Raw genomic sequence first — 18,216 nt, forward strand, 5'->3', positions numbered from 1 at the left:
CTCTTAGCTTTTATCAACCAGGAGAGAAGTATTTTGGCATTTTAGCAACATAGTGCCTCTGTCTGTTAGGGCGAGAAAAAGCTGAATATCATTCCAGATAAATCAGTTTAGCTTCACTCACATGCATCCTGGTGTGCTTTCTTGACTGGAAGAAAGGAGATGAAGTAACATGCTGGAAATCACACATAACTTATGGCTTTCTTCATTTGTGAACCCAAGGAAGCGTGCCACATACAGAAACACAAAGTCAGAGTTACAACTTTGACCCCTTATTCTCACATGCTGTGTTAGTCAGTTAGGGCTGCCATAACAAAAGACCACAGTCTGGGGGGCTCCAACAACACAAGTTTATTTTCTCCCAGTTCTAGAGGCTGGATGCCCAAGAGCAAGGTGCCATCATTGCTGGGATCTGGGGAAGCCTCTCTTCCTGGCTTACAGATGGTAAATTTCTCCCTGGGTCCTCACATGGCCTCTCATCTGCATGGCCACAGAGAAAGAGTGTTCTGGTGTCTCCACCTCTTGCTTTAAAGGCACCATCAGTCTTATCCAATTAGGACCCCACCTATATGCCCTCATTTAACCTTAATTACCTCCCTAAAGGGCGCATCTCCAAATACAGTCACATCAGGGGTTACGGGCCCAAGATGCGAATTTTGGAGGTACACAGTTCTGTCTATAATACACACCACATAAGAGGAAAAAGAGAGGCCTGCTCCCACACATTGCCTGCTTTGACCAATTTAAGGGAATTTGTGATTATTGCTGTAGACAACACTCTAAAAGCAGATTGTTGCTGTAGACCTGCCATGTATCTATCCCAAAAAGGATCTCACCAAACCCTAGGCCATCTTGGCTAAAACCACACCTAATTACTGTGACTGGGCATCTAAGTGATCAGCCAACAAGCACTACTGACTACCAACTCTATTCCCAGAACCAATGCAATGGAGATATACAAGAAATATAAGATTCACATCATTTGGGGGGAATGAGAGTATGCTTATGAATTACTGGTAAACAAGATCACTTCATTTACATGTCATCAGTGGGGACCAGAGCCTTCCTCACGGTCATGTAGAATGTGCACAGGTAAAACCTCACTCTACAAACACAACTGTGACCATCACCTCTCTTACAGTCCTCTGCGATGATTCTCATGGCAACAAGAACATTCTCTGTTACAGGGGCATAACCCTAAGCAGACTGGGCCTGGGTACCTTTTGGTGTAGGCATGTAGGCAACATCCATATAGCTGATTCTTCCTCACTGCAATCATTTCCAGTTTCATTCAAGAGCCTCATCATACTGGGCTGTGATGAACATCTGGCTTACAGATTGCTTAAGTGAAAAAGACAAAAGAGTGACCACAGAGTAAAAGATAAATTAGTGGAAAAATCACGTGACACTTTCACTCTAGGAAGAAAAGGACATAGCACAGGACGAGTCATATAATCTCCCCCATCCCACAGCCCATGCCAATAGATACTAAGATTCCACGTAAATTGTAAATTAAAGGAATACATGAGAGGTCACTGCAACAGAAATCCAGCTGGGAGAGAGAAATGCAAAATTCTCCACAGAAGAAAATGTAAAGACCAAGGCAGTGCAACATATAGAAAAAACACAAAACTTTGCAACTGGAAAAATGTACATCAGATGTTCTTACTGGTTTTATGACCATAGCCCTCTGAGTCACAGTTTATTCCTCTTTAAAAGAGGTATGCTAGGCTGGGTGCGGTGGCTCATGCCTGTAATCCCAGCACTTTGGGAGGCCGAGAAAGGCAGATCACGAGGTCAGGAGATCGAGACCATCCTGGTTAACATGGTGAAACTCCGTCTCTACTAAAAATACAAAAAATTAGCCGGACGTGGCGGCACATGCCTAAAGTCCCAGCTACTTGGGAGGCTGAGGCGGGAGAATGGTGTGAACTCGGGAGGCAGAGCTTGCAGTGAGCCGAGATTGTGCCACTGCACTCCAGCCTGGGCGACAGAGTGAGACTCCATCTCAAAAAAAAATTATGCTATTCACTGGTTAACTACAAGGACTACACACAATACACATGCCTGCAATCACACACATCCTCCAATGTGTCTGGAACATAACAAAAACCACTATAAATATCTGTTAACAGTATAATTAGGAGCTGCACTTCTAATGTTAACTTGCAGCTGAAACCATCAACTATCATTCACAAGAATGGCAATGCCATCTGCAGTAAGACTCAGAAGTATTGGAAACCCTTCCAAGCCTTTACGTAGACAGATGAGGAGCAGCCATTTGGTTTAATATACAATTATTGTCAGAACTACTCTATAATTTGCCTCCTACAAATGTCCAAATGCCACTAAATTGGGCCCAAGGTCACCGTGGTGGAGCAGACTGTCCCACAGCTGACTGTCTTACTTCTATCAGAGATGACCCAGGGCCAGATGTGTGCATGAAGTCTTCTGCTGGCCTTACACTTTCAGCAAATGGATACGATGAAACGTGTCCCCAGATAACAGGCCACAGGGCAGCCGGGGCAGTTCTCCTTGCTGAATTCTGCTTCCAGCCGCTCCATGGGATGAAACTTTGTGTTCTAGAGAAGTTTTCTGTCAACCTGACAAAACAGACCCTCCGGCTGCTCACTGTTGCATTTATGTTATAGAGCCCAGGTGTTTGGCCAGTGACTCTACCTTGGGTGGTACTCAGAGAGGAATCCTTTCTTCCCCTAAGGATAGTTTACACAATTGGAGGGTTTTTTTGTTGTTTTTTGGGTTTTTTTCCCTGAATGTTTTAAGCTGGTGTTATTTCTTTTTTTTTTTTTTTTTTTTTTGAGACGGAGTCTCGCTCTATGGCCCAGGTTGGAGTGCAGTGACCGGATCTCAGCTCACTGCAAGCTCCGCCTCCCGGGTTTAAGTGATTCTTCTCCTGCCTCAGCCTCCCGAGTAGCTGGGACTACAGGCGCCCGCCACCTCGCCCGGCTAGTTTTTTGTATTTTTTAGTAGAGACAGGGTTTCACGGTGTTAGCCAGGATGGTCTCGATCTCCTGACCTCATGATCCACCTGTCTCAGCCTCCCAAAGTGCTGGGATTACAGGCTTGAGCCACCGCGCCCGGCCTAAGCTGGTGTTATTTCTACAAAACAGATGGGCAGCTAAATCTTTTGAAGTTGCTAATTATATTTTGAGAGCATAAAATTTTTATACAACTAATGTTCAGTTTATACATCTACCAGCTAAACTGTTATTAATATTTGCAAAAGCCAAATGTCAAAAGCATTTTAAAATGTCAAACCATGTGAACACGATTAGGGAGGGGTTTCTTGTAAGAATTGGAAAATTTCACCTAACAGTACCGTCTCTCTTATACCCAGGCACAAAATGCCAAGCTCCAGGCTCTGAGCTTCAGAGGGCCTCACTCTGAGCCTCCTCTAGCCATCCCCTTCCACCATGTGTGGGGTTATGCCTGTGCAGAGTCTGTGCCTCCCCTCTGTCTCATGATGTTCAGGGTATGCTGAACCAGGAATTTCTTTCCAAATGGGACGAGCCTGCTTCCAAGACCTGCTGGGGCTGTGTGTGCACCCAAGACCCAAAAAGTAGCCAAATGCTGGCAGCATGCATGGGATGTGGACAGAGGATAGATATGAAAACTAGGGTGTACACACATGTGCACCCCAGGCCCCTAGTGGTAATGGGAACATGGAGCTGGAGGTGAGAGAAGAAAGGGAGTCAACCAAACCACTGGGCTGCAAGCTGGATGTTAGGAACCGGCTGCCCCTGTACCAACATGGGCCAAAATGGAACTCCAAGGACAAGGAGAATTCCATGCTTGATTCGGCCTTCCAGGTCGTGACGAAGATACATTCATCAAGGAGAACACATTTTACTTGGCATTTTATTTTGCTGATTTGGTTTGTAACTTGTACATATTCAGATCCATAGACTATGGGCTGCCATTTATATACTCTTGTTCTAGGCCTTGTAAACATTAGGGGCAGGGCCGCATCAGAGTTAGGTTTAGAAAATTATAGACTTGCAAATAAGAGTAAATGTATTAAGTTCTGTTAATTTCTTAGGAAAACTAAGATTCCAACTAATAATCTACAAGAAAGTAGCATGTCTCAGAGGTATTCTCTTCTTTCATTTTCATAAAACATTACAAACATCTGCAAAAGTAGAGGTTCCAGTATAAGAAATGCTGACATGTTCGATTATAACCAACTCAAAGCCAATTGAGTTTCAACATTAACCCCTGATCCTCCCTCCAAATTATTTAAATTGCATCACACAATCATATATTTTCAGCCACATTTACGTCAGTATGGATACATAGAAGACAAGGACTCTTTTAAAAAACATAGCCATATGTTATCACACCTAAAAACATGAACTATATCAATTCAGTGAGTAGACAAATCTTCCAACCATATCTTCAGATTGTCTCATTTGTTTTCTTTTTTGCAGTCTTTTCAAATCAGGATCCAAATAAGGTCCACCCAATGTCTCGTGACACTATTTTTGATCTATCGGTTTTCTCCCCACCTCTCTTTTTCTTCCTTGTACTATATTTGTTGAAAAAAACAGGTCATTTGTTCCATAGAATTTCCCATAGTTTGGATTTTGCAGAACCTAGTCTCATAATGTTTCCTGTAAATTGTTTATTATATCTACAGGCTTGATGAGGTTCAAAGTTCATTTTTTGGCAAGGTTGCTTCGTAGATAGCTTTGGGTATTTCCATCAAGAGACACAAAATGTATCAATGTCTCTCTCTGGTATGTTAGCACTATTTCTGATGCACTATTTCATTAAAAATTGCAAAACAGCTTCTAATTACATTCTTCTTTTTCCATTTATTAGTTAAAATATCTTACAAAGGGAAACTTCCCTCCACTGAGGATGATTTAGTTACAGTTCTTAAAGACACCACGCTTCTTTCTCTTTGCTTATCAATTTTGAAAATAAAAAGTTGGTTCCCTAGAATCCTCTTGAGGTTATTTTGTATTATTATAACTGAAAGGATTTAAACAAAAGCTGACATGCTTTAATACACTGCAGTTAGTATTCTTACTGATGCATGAATTGAGCTGCTCTTGATTGGTGGAAGATTTTTCAAATTGGATCCTGGACATTTTAACAACAGCCTCAGACTGCTATGACAATAACAACACTACCTCTAAAAACATGACCACTAAAAGCAAAGATATTTTGTGGATTTCTTTTTGTCATGAATATAGATCCCATTACAAATGTACAAACATCTGCTTTCAAGTCACTTCAAATGATTGTTCACTCTATAGTAGATTTGTCATCAACTATAATTGCAGTTAGATTTACTGGTTTTGCTTTCAATTTGGGGGAATTTTAAAATCAGATGTTATGTTACAATTTTATTAAATATGTATGTATTTATAAAGTCAAATCCTCAAAACAAGGTTTATGACAGAAATTTAGCTTCTATTCTTGTCCCATCCCCTCTTCTCTCTTTCTATTTAAAGTTAACAACTTCTTAAGTCTTACATCCTTCTTCCAAATACATCTCTTTCTATGTTTGTTTACATGTGTGTGGATATACACACGTGTACAAATTCCATTTATTTGGAGGTAAATTGAAGTATATATATATGTGTGTGTGTGTGTGTGTGTGTATATATATATATAGTGTTTACACACACACACACCCCCTTCTCAACCTGGTATAGAGATTGGTGATTTCCTTTTTCTGGTGATTGATTATTTTGTTTTATATGAAAACAAGATTGAAATATTGAAAATGAGGAACTCTAGGTAAATATTTTTTGTAAAGTAATACCATGGAAAGGTTGTTGAAAGGATGAAATCACCATATTTACATCTACCATTCACTTCAAATTAACTGAAGATCAGTTTCTGCAATTGTTAAGGGTTCATTAATCAAGTAATTCTGGAAAAGGGCATATTGATATTTGAACTTAATTATTATGAAGTTTTATATGTTTTAGAATGAATGAACTTAAAGATATATGTCTAACACAATTTTTTGTAACTTATTGCAAAACTAAGAAAAATTTGTCAGTCATGCAGAACATACCTCAAGCAATTAATAAATACACTGATATATTCTCGAAGACACTGGAAGAAAAAACTTTAGTAAAACGGTATGTATCTAAAACTATATACTTGCTCCAAACATAAATATTGCATTGATGCAAACACTAAATTTTTGAGAAGCTTAGCATATATTAATTATTGTAATGTACAACAGGAAGAGAATCCTTAAGGGACAGACAGACCTGACTTAAATCCTGATTCAGCCATTAGTGGCTGTGTGACCTTTGCAAATTGTTTAACCTTTCTGGGCTTTATTTTTTTTATTTATCAAATATGGATGCTAATAGTTGCTCACTGGACTACAAGCAATGAGATTATGTGTTCAAAGCATGCAGAAACGCAACTGGTACAAGCCCAATACTCAATAATATTAGCTCACTTGTTCTTTTGTAAGCAAAAGTATGAATAATGGTTAAGACCTAGGGTATCTGAGTTCAAACACCAGCTACAATACATCCAAGCAGTATGAAGATGGGCAAGTTATTTAACTCATGGGAGCCTCAGTTTCCTCGTGTGTAAAGGAGACATGCTAAAAATATCTTCCATGGAGGACTGTTATAAGAATTAAATTACATGTAATATTATAGTTCGTCTAAAAGGAAGGGATGCTTGTTTGTTTCATTTCACTGTTATAACCCTGATACCTAAAATAGTACTGGAACTTGGTAATTCTCCTTAAGTGTTAATAAAAAATAAATGAGATAACTGTTTGAATCTCATGTAACTCATGTTACTTTCAAGTTGCTGCTTTTCACATCTAAGAGTTCTTTCCTCATGCACTGAGACTGTCCTTCGCATCCCCAGATTTTATTAAATGACAGATGTTCTCACTGTCAGTGTAATCTCTAAGGTCCCGGCCTTTCCTGAACTGGGCTTTGGGTGCACTGAGGTGGTAACTACAGCCTTAATAACCCACTACTCAATTCTTTACTCAAGAGAGGCTGCCTAGAAAGTCTGGGTCTGCAGAATCTCATAGTCATTCCAATCTATTAGATCTGTAGGATATTTCCTGATAACATATCATGTGCTTTGGTGATTGTTTCTGAAAAGGCAATAGACTTGTAAGTGTTCTATGTGTCATGCATATTGGAAGTACACTAAATATATTACTACTTCACCGGGGACTCTCTTGACAATAATGTGAATTGCTGAGGGAACAGACATCAATTCTTAAAGTGTTTCTGACATCAAAGGTGACCGCTGGGCTTCAGGAAAAGTGTTCAAAGTAAGATTGACTTCGTGATTGAGATATTCATAATAATCACACTGCAAAGGTAGGCCGGGCATTCTTCCACTACCCAAGATATAAGGGAATGATGCCAGCAGATTCCAAGCTGAGTTTGCTGAGATAAAGGCCTTCAAGGAACTGAGTTCTGGCAACACGCATTGTGAGTACCCATACCATCAGGTCTGTCTTTGTATTCTGTTCTCTGAACCTAAAATGCCCTTCCTTCAGTTCTCTATTAAACCCTCTTCATCTGTACATGCTTCAATACTCATCTCAAATGAATCCATTTCTGGCTGGCAGAGTTTTTCATCTATCATTTTTTTCTCCCTGTCTTATAGCAAATATTTGATCCTAACCTTAGTTATTTTCACATGTAACTCTTTTTTTTTATCCTGAGATCCTTGGGGACAGGGGATATGGCTTGCTTATTTCTGTGTCTCCACTCCTTGCTTAGCATAGAACCAAACCAATATTTTTTAAATTATCATACTTTAGGTGTAGCAGTATCTGCAAAAAAAAAAATTATTCTTTATACAATATTATCCAAATGGAAATTTTATGTTAAAATTCAATAGAGATAATATAAATTAGATTTTAAAAAATCTCAATATGATGGACCAGGTTGGCCAAATACCATCCACAGTGAGGGTTATTAAATGGTAGATTCAAACAGCAGCATGGTCCATCAGAAACAACACTTTATTCATTTACTTCCCATTTGTTGTGCACATACTATGTACCAGGCTAAAATCATAAGCAGCTTACATTTTATAAAGGGAAGACATAATATGCAGGTGCAAAATGCTATCAAGAAAAAAAAATTATGTGATAAAAGTCTGTAATCAAGTGAGTAAAGTAGAATATTATAAAAGGCATCAGGGAGATGGTGAATTTGGAGCTGGATTGTGTTAGCTTAACACATACTGTCCAAGCCAACAGCAAAGGGAAAATTGGGGCCATCTTAGTTAAATTCAACAGCTACACAGTCCATGTTATAAGTGCAATTGTAACTTCATGGTAGTCTATGTATTTGGAAACACTGACTCAATTATCGGCACAAGTGGTTTGAAAATGAAATGGGAAGATATACTAAGCAAGCAGACACCATAAAAGAGGCACTAAAGACATAAACATTCAACCTTCCTTACAAACTTTGAAACAGAAAAATCGTGGTAACCAGTTTGTGTGTTTGTTTGTTTGTTTGTTTGTTTTTGAGATGGAGTCTCGCTCTGTTGCCCAGGCTGGAGTGCAATGGTGCAATCTCAGCTCACTACAACCTCCACCTCCCGGGTTCAAGTGATTCTTCTCCTGCCTCAGCCTCCTAAGTAGCTGGAATTACAGGTGACTGCCACTATGCCAGCTAATTTTTGTGGTTTTTAGTAGAGATGGGGTTTCACCATGTTCGTCAGGCTCGTCTCAAACTCCTGACCTCAGGTGATCCATCCACCTCGGCCTCCCAAAGTGCTGGGATTACAGGTGTGAGCCACCACACCTGGCCCAGTTTTCCTTTTAATTTGACATAATTGTATCTATCCCTCTGACCCAAGAGTCTCTTACATGCGATCTCAGCAGGGTGATAATAATTAAGTTTAAGAAATACTGTAAGTGGCAGAGCACGTAAATCTATGAGCAAGGCTGAATTCTGCATGAAATACAATTGCTTAGATCAGTAGGGTAAATATAGTTTAAAACAATCTATTGTATATTTCAAAATAGCTAGAAGAGAATAATGTGAATGTTTCCAGCAAAAGATAAATATTTAAGGTGGTGGAAATCACAATACCACTGATTTCATATTTTCAAATTATATGAATGTATTAACATATCACTTGTACTCCAAAATTATGTACATCTATTATCTATCAATACATTTTTAAAAGCTCCACTTTCCATTACAGATTGTAAACTACAAAACGAATAAATGAGGGAGCAGAAAGAGTGTGTGACCAGAAGTCAGAAGCCCTGGGTTCCGGGTTGGGGTCCACAGAGCCATGTGATCATAAGCAAGTTACTTCATTTTTTAAGTTTCAATATCATATTTATTATTATTAATATATATGATTCAATATCATATAATATGCTCTCCCTATCATATGTAGGGTTATAATGAGAAATGAATGAAATAATGTAGGGAATGCTTTTGGAAATAATAACCCTGGGGATATCAATATTAATTAAAATGCTCATTGTAAAACACAACTGCTTAAAGCGGTTACAGAAAATAAGCAAGGAAAAAGAAATGTATATTTCTGTCTTGAGAAAATGCATGCTGTCAGTTGTTATTACCATAAACGACAGACGAAAACCTTTGGGCAGGAGAAATGTGCAAAGAATTCTGAAACACAGTTTAATGAAAACTACAACACATTTATTTTGTCAGAACCCCATAACTTCAGCATAGCTAACTCTGCTTCATTCTCAGGAAACGTTCTTAAAAGCTTGAAGCTGTTTGTTAGCAACAGATGTAGACATTTATAAACAAGGACCATCTTAACAGAATTATGTCTCACAAATTAAATAAAGGATTCCAAAGAACGGTTCCAACTGTTTACAGTTAGTACTTAGACTTATACTCTGCAGGAACAGTGTTCATTAAATGCACTGCCTATGGACCAAAAAGGTAATCAGAACAATAATCTGTACTACTGGGACTGCTGCCTCTGCCTCTGCCCCATATGCAAACCTTAGAGAGAATGGTATAAATGTTATCTGAGAGCCATAAAACACTCTTGGAGAGTAAACTTTAGCCTATGGGAAGTAAACTTTCAATGCACCAAATTCCATTTAGTGCCCTGCAGAAAGAATTCTGTAAAGAGTATTCTGAAACAGGCAACTTATCTTTTATAGGTGAGCACTCCATCACAGAAGCCCAGAGATGAGAAATCAGGTCTTCATCCTCCCAGGCCATCACAATTTATAACTCTAAGAATGATGAGTATTATCAAAATTTTAAAGATCCCCAGAAATGGCCATTCTACAACCTCCCTTGGAAGCAAATTTCTGTCATAAACACACTATCTGTAAAATTCTTCTATATGCTTAACCTAAGTCTAGTAGAACTCTGGCTGCATCTTTCTACTTTACTGAAGATATTCATTCATTCATTCTTCAATCAACAAATATTTATTTAATGTTTATGATGGCAAAGGTTATGGGTGGTATATAAGAGAGGAACAGGAGCACAAACAATATCTGTCCCTTGGACAGGCAGCAACCTTTAACTCTTTATTTAGATCATTATTAGGAGCAATGTATGAAAATAGCTGCCAGTTTGCAGAAAATACCGATGCCAGAAGAACATGGTGCCCAATCCCAAGTATGGTAATCAACAAAACTTAGACTGTGGGAAACTCTACAGGTCAAATATTCTAGGTCTTTAATGCATAAAATATGAAAGAAAAGGAAGGGATGGACAGTAACCTGTAGTTTCAAAAAAACTTAAAAGACATATCCAGTTGTTTTTTAACAGATGCACAAGACTAATCTGAAGGGTCTGGAGATGCACATTAAATGATGAAACTATGAAAAACACAGGAAGGTTATTGCTATACAGTCCGACTAATAGCTTATTGGAAAAAGATAAAGGTTGAGGCTGAGAAGAGGCATCCAGATGGGATTCTGGGAGGCTAGCAGTCTCCTTTCTTGACTCCCATCTTGACCAACGGCGTTGGTTACAAAGCCGCTCATCTTAGAATTATTCCTTAAGTCAGACATTTATTTTGTGTGACTTCCTGTGTCTGCTTTATTTTTGAAGAAGCATGTATGGATATGAAACAACTAGAACTCCCATACATTGCTGCATTGCTAGTAGAAATGCAAAAAGGCACAGATAATTTGGAAAAAGAATTTGGCAGTTTCTTATGGAATTAAACAAATGCTTACTATATGGCTCTGTGGTCCCACCCTAGTTATCTGCCCAAGAGGTAAACGCTCTAAGACCTGGACATGAATGTTGATAGCAGTTTTAATCACATTCACTCAAAATGGGAGAGAATCCAAGTGTCTATCAACAGGTGAATGAATAAACAAATAGTAGTATATCTACATAACAGAATACTATTCACGAATAAAAAATGAACTACTGATTTTTTCAAAAACACAGACACATCTCAAAAGAATCACACAAAGTGAAAGAAACCAGACCAAAAAGTTCCATACACTATGACTTCGTCATTTATAAGCCTTTCTGGAAAAGGCAAAACTACAGGGAGAGAAATAAGATGAGTAGTTACCAGGGGCTTGTGACGGAAATGAGAACAAAGAGGAAGGGAGAGAACTGGTCCAGGACATGAAAATATTCTGTATTTTAATTGTGGTGGTGGTTACACGAGGGTCGATGCTTGTCCAAACTTATCTAAACTGTAAACGTAAGAAAAGTGGATTTTCTATAAACTGCACCAAAAAGTAAAACATTTATTATTGAAAATAGAAATCAATTTAGTTTTCAATTTTAAAACATTATTCTATATCTCACACATTTTCTTAAAGGAAAAAGTGTGTTGGAGCAGGGACAGTAATGTATTAGAAGTTATAATATGTTATTAAAACACATTTAGAGGAGAGACTAAATCATTGGTATTTTTATTGATGGCTATTTCTTCAGAGAAATTGTTAAAAAGTGAAAACAATTCTGGTTGTCATAAAGTTCTCTCTATTTAGACTTTTTATCAAACCAGTTCAAATAAATCCTAAAGTGGACAACATCAGAGCCAAGGGCAGTCTTGGTTATACGTTCACTGCAGAGTATCTTAAGTTTCTTTTGCCAGTCAGGTTCCCCAGTATTTAATTTTGGCTGTCTCTGACAGAAATTTCTCATCTAGGCTCGGCAGTTTTCTAATTTCAACTTCTCCAGAGTCAAGTAACCAAAATAGACATGGCCAAAAGCCGGTCACACAGAGCCTCCCTGTGATTACTGCATGGACAATAAGACAGTCTCCTCCAAGACCTCAACACAAAACTCATTGTTAGAAACTTCAAGAAGGCCTGGTTACAAACGTGAAATTATTACTTCACCCAATAAATAAGTGCATTTCATTTCTAATGCAGGGCCTTTTAAAAAGCATAAAAAGCATTTATAAAACTATAATGTAATTGAATTTACTCATTTTACAGATGAGCAAATTGAGACCCAAAAGGGTCAAATTACTTAACCAGAGTCATTAAGCTACTTAGAGGTACACTGACACCAGGTCCCGGACAATCTATTAAATAAGATAGTGCTCTTTGCAATGAAATTGAAACTATACTCTGTTAATACTGTTTTCTCTACAGGGATGAATAATAGGCAACATAACTTTCATGTTGTCTACTCAAAAACATAAAGCGCTTTAAAAAATTTAAGAAGAAACATATGACCATCTCATCATTTATTAGGCAGAAAGAGAAATACAAAAGAATAAAGTAATGTTCAGCTTTCAGTAAGTTAGTATTTGCCCAGGGAGCCAAAAATAGCCTTTCTTTCCAGTTTGCTACATAATTGGTTTTGGATTTCCCTTGCTTTGCTTAAGGGAGAGCTTACATGCTAGATCACTAAGATATAAACTTCTGACATCAAAATATGATCCATATTACGTTATCCAGGCATTTTAAAAGATGCCATTTAAAATCTTTTCTTCCATCTGTTGTAATTGGAAGAAAATTTATCCTTCAACCAATGTTGCTTTGCCATCTTCAACTTCCAGTAGATTTACACAGAGCAACAGATGAGAGGCCCCAGATTTTACGAAAAGTCTCAGGCAGAAATACTGTTGATGATGTGGAAGTAGCAATTCCAATTCGATAGAAAACTGCCCTTTGTATCCATCAGGAGGAACAAGGCACTCAGAAGAGCCGGCCTCTGAGACAGGTTAAAGTTGACGAACAGTCAGACATGGGAACAAGTGCAGAAGAGGAGAAGAGCTCTGTGCCGATGCTTGTCCAAAGGTCAATTGACAGCTTTACTCATCCTGTTACGTTTTCCTCCTTCTAAAGATGCAGAGAAAATGTTCTTTTAATGTACTAGACAGATACAGAAGCAGAAGGGAGTACGTGGGTAGAACATTTATGGGCATATTATCTTTTTCAACACACACTTCTATGCCAGGTGCCTACCGCTTCCAAATGGGCAGCAGAAAATGAACCCTAGGATTCCATAAAGTCTCTGAGATCCGATAATGTGAACAGCAACCAATGAACGAGCTAAGCGGTAAAACCATCTCCATTTATGACTCCTTGAAGTTCAGCATGCAGCAGACTGCACTTAAGCACAGCAATCAACTGTGATAGGAGAATCCCCATTACAGTAAGCAAAGAAATAGCTTCAAGGCAGTGGATGACGGTGCCAGGGGAGAAGGTCAGAACAGGTGCAGAGAAATCCTCAAGGTAGGGAGTGAAAGCTTGAGCTCCATTTGGGTGATTTTTAACTATCTTGGTGAAATATGAGTGGCAAACCTAAATTATTCCCCCTTATTTAGATGTACAATGACTGGTGTAAACACACACGGAACATTTCAAGGCTGAAGAGGCCTGAAATCAAGTATCTTGATTCCTGATACTTGGGTTGTAATATGGTTTGCTAAGAACATTTACAAATTATGTCTGCCAGGTGCTAAATCTGCCAGATCAATTTTAATTTAAATCTTCCAACATGCTGCAGCACAGAGCTGTGACACAATAAAAATGTGTACTATTATTGTTGTCACTATGCAATCATTAATTTCATCTGACTATCCATGCCTCAGCATAATAAACCATTAGCAAGTATGAAGTCTGGCTGTTCTGAATCTGGACAGAAGTCCGCTTTATTTACAGCTAAGCTATAAATATGTTGTTATGTTCATATATGTATATAAGACTTCTCTATCTGAATTCTTCTTTTTTGTGGGCCCATACGGTGTTACTAGGCACACAATAAAAGTGTTTGTTTCCTGTTGAAAACAGCAGCTTTCATTAATAATCTACAAATTGGGCCTGGCATGGTGGCTCACCAGCACTTCAGGAGGCTGAGGTATGAGGATCACTTGAACCCAGAAGTTTGACACCAGGCTGGGCAACATGGTAAAACTTCGTCTACCACAATTACAAAAATTAGCCAGGCGTGGTTACATGCACCTGTAGTCCCAGCTACTTGGGAGGCTGAGGTGGGAGGATGGTTTGAGCCCAGGAGGGGCAGGTTGCAGTAAGCTGAGACTGCACCACACTCCAGCCTGGGGAACCTGAGCCAGACCCTGTCTCAACAATCATCATCATCATCATCTACAAGTGGATTAGATTATTTCCAAAGGGACCAACAGAGACACCTATGGAAATCATGTATGGTATGCACAATTACATATATGAAATCAGTACTCTGTAGAGTTGCTTATCTCCTCATTTTATCACCTAAGTGATGCTATTACTCTACTTTTTTTTTCTTTTTTTTTTTTTTTTTTTTGTAAATCACTGTTACTTCAACTCAACATCCCCCACCTAGCTTGGAGACAATATTCCTGAAAGTGCTCCTCCAGGTGAATCTAACTGATACACAAACACTTCATTACCTCAACAGGGATAATAAATCCAGGGGTGATTGTCTTTACATACAAGGGAAGACAGTTCCATAGTCTTATCTACAGCATTCACCTTGGCATAATTCAAACAAGCAGTTAGAGGAGTAGGGAGAGTGGGGAGAATTTGGAATTTTAGGCAGTTACAAATCTAATCCCTCATAAAATATGCCCAGTCACACAGACAATGGGTGAAACAACCACTTTCACATCTGGAAAGCACTTTTGATGTATATCACCAAATAATAAGATAAAGCGGCAGCCCTAAGATATCACCACCGGTTTCTAACCACCACCTTATTGAAGTGCTCTCTCAACTGTGAAGAAGGCTTAATTTGCAAGTATCTTTTTTTCTCTATATTTACATTAAAGAATGTAAATGGTCTGAACCAAGTTTGTTATGCCTGTCTGAATCACCCTCAATGTAGGCAATTTCTGATTTATGAGCTTAGAGCTGATTAGGTAACCTCTGGTGGCATATCCAATTTTTTTTATTGCCTAAACTTTGGACCATTTCTGATCATTATAGCCTAATTAGAGGTCAAGAGGGAAGAAAGGATTGTGGCTGAAGGTTTGGTGGTGATATAAAAAAGAACTACTCATTCAAGCATTTGTATAGATTTTTATCACCTCAGTGATCCCATTACTCATTAATAGAGACAATCACAAATGTTCAGGCTTGCCTGGTGCCTTCAAGCCGTCAGACTTATCACATAGCTGAAACTGCATAAAATTAAGCCTTGGACTACCTCTCCTGAATCACTCATCCTGACACCTGAACTCTGCTTCCCATGTGTACCTAACTGTCCCAGCATCGAACTTCATTATCCGCTCCTCCCTCCATTGACTCACGTTGTTACTGAAGCTGAGACTTGGAATCCCATAACTACTGTTTAGAGGGTCCCATGCCTGCAAGGTCATCAAACATAGCAAGAAAACATGTCACCCAGCCCAGGCCAGGCCTCAGCATCTTATGCCTCTGTTTCCCACATTCATAGTATTAGAAAGGCACATGTATATATCAGGAGGTTCCCGTGAAACTGAGGTATAAATGGTTGACTTGAGAACTTTAAGCATCAGAGTACCGGAGTAGTTCTTATTTCACTTGTGATCTCTCAGACATGACGCAGCATTCTTCTTCCATATATTAGGACATTGAAAAACAGCTTAACTTTCCAGATATAAGTGACACAGTGAAAGCAGTAGCCCTTGCAAGAATTAATCCTAATTTGCACCATTTTGGACCATGTCTACTGTATCCTTCAGTATCTTCTGTGAAGTGTTCTATGTGATACATTCTATTATGAATTGATTAACAGAGATAATATTCCTCTCTTTAAGGAGTAGTAAGCCTTTGGCCATGAGATAATAATTACATATTCTTTTTTTTTTTCCTTTTGATCTTGTCTGCCAGGAATCTTAGAGCTAAATTACATGCTCATACTCAGAAAACTTGTTGGGCTATGTGAAGGTGATAACTTGTCATGTTCTCCTTTCATGACCTTTATTTTGTTTTTATTTTATCAGCCCTACTGTAAATCTACCTTTTATTGTAAACCATACCACATTCTTTGAGAAAGTGGTTATTAGCTTAGTTTTTAAAAGCAACCTCAGCCCATGAACAATGTTCAAAAGTAACTCCACATCCCAGATATCATCATGCACAAAATGAACTCATCGACCCAAGAGAAAACAAGGAGAAAATTATGAATATAAAAGTTTCTAATTCAATAGAATCATTTATATTATGTAAATTATTTAGATGACCATATTGGATGTTAACCCTGTCCAAGGGTGATGCAATAAAGGCTTATTCTATAATATTGAGAATTTTTCAAAGACTTACTAAGATTATTTAAACATAACTAGAAATATCTTAAAAACCAAAGTTTAAACTGTGAAAGGCCATCAGAAATGGTTCAGTGGGTCTGCTCATATTATTGTGTAATTATCTGTTACTCATGCTTTTCCCCTCCATGTCTTTTACTGATTTACATTAGTTCTCCGGACTTGAACTTTTCAGTTTCAGTGACACTTTACACGAGAAAACTAATTATAATAGGATAAAAATCCCTCACAAAAGAAGTATGTAAAAATCAACCACTATTTATTGTACACATAATTATCTTCTCTTTCAGACCAGGATGTAGTCTTGACTCTTGTGTAACTGAAATCTGTATGGGATTGGTATCTGATTTACAGCAGATGACCTGGCATCATATGAATATAATTTACTATGCCATGTGTCTCCTGCCACCTAAATCAATAGCTTGAATATAGAGACATCTCAATTAGACAGTGCAAGGAGAGCAAGATCTGCCTCCTCCTTTCCTGTGCCATTAAAACAACCAATATTACCAAGCAGTGCTTGTTTTAAATTCACTTTGGAGGGGTAGATCTATTATTTTAAGTTGGTTAGGAGACACAAAGGGTGAGTTGCCATCAAACTGAATGAAAAATCGAGCATCAGGTGATGTAAGTAATAGCCTATGTGGGGTGGGGACATGCATTTATTAAAGTATTGATTGGTGCATTTCTACAGCACCTGTGTATTATCATGGGCTTCAGGTGTTGAACAGGGTGTTAAATTATAATGCTGACCACACAGGAATCATCCATCCTTCTTGTCCTGTTCCTCCACGAACCCCTACACCAAAGTTGAAGCACATATATAGTATTGGCCATAATGAGGTAAATTATCTGGAGGCTCAACTGTGTTTGTTCTCTCCCTGCAACACATCTAAAAATTAAGCTGTCATTATAAAAACTTCATAATGACAAAGCTATCTTATCTATCACTGGTCACAGTATTCTCCAAATCACAGTGAAAAGTTAAAGACAAGACCCACACAGTTTGTTCATGAGGATTTTAGGGCAACTTCTCAAACATGGATACTGCCTGGGATAATCTCAGGAGAGAAAAGTGAAACAAATTATTTTCCTGATTTTATAAATGGTGAAGTATAGAAATGAATGCAGATTGTCCTTCACAAGGTGCCGATATCTGGTCTCAGGGCTGTAAATGCACAATTTTCTGGGGATTCCTCCCATGGAATTGAAGGGACTTTAACATAATAGTTTGAACCATCAACTGCCCCCATATTAACTATAATTGGAAACTGAAAGATTCCAACTGCTAGAATTAAATCTAGGAACTACTTTTTCAGAATCTTCCTTTCAAATTCTAGTGATCTGTCTCTTTTTTTTTTTTTTTTTTTTGTAAGAATCTCGCTTTGTTGCCTAGGCTGGAGTGCAGTGGCTCAATCTTGGCTCACTGCAAACTCCACTGCCTGGGTTCAAGTGATTCTCCTGCCTCAGCTTCCCGAGTTGCTGGGATTACAGGCACCTGCCACCACACCTGGCTAATTTTTGTATTTTTAGTAGAGATGGGGCTTT

At 38.4% G+C, this 18,216-nt stretch overlaps 1 protein-coding gene across 1 annotated transcript in view; it reads right to left on the reverse strand.

Annotated features, from left to right (window-relative positions):
• NCKAP5 (NCK-associated protein 5) overlaps positions 1-18,216 on the reverse strand; it is an 846,875-nt gene that overhangs the window by 453,255 nt on the left and 375,404 nt on the right. The gene's annotated exons all lie outside the window — the stretch shown is intronic.

Source organism: Colobus angolensis, unplaced genomic scaffold (assembly GCF_000951035.1).
Source record: "Colobus angolensis palliatus isolate OR3802 unplaced genomic scaffold, Cang.pa_1.0 Scaffold168, whole genome shotgun sequence".
In the NCBI taxonomy this organism is placed as follows: Eukaryota; Metazoa; Chordata; class Mammalia; order Primates; family Cercopithecidae; genus Colobus; species Colobus angolensis.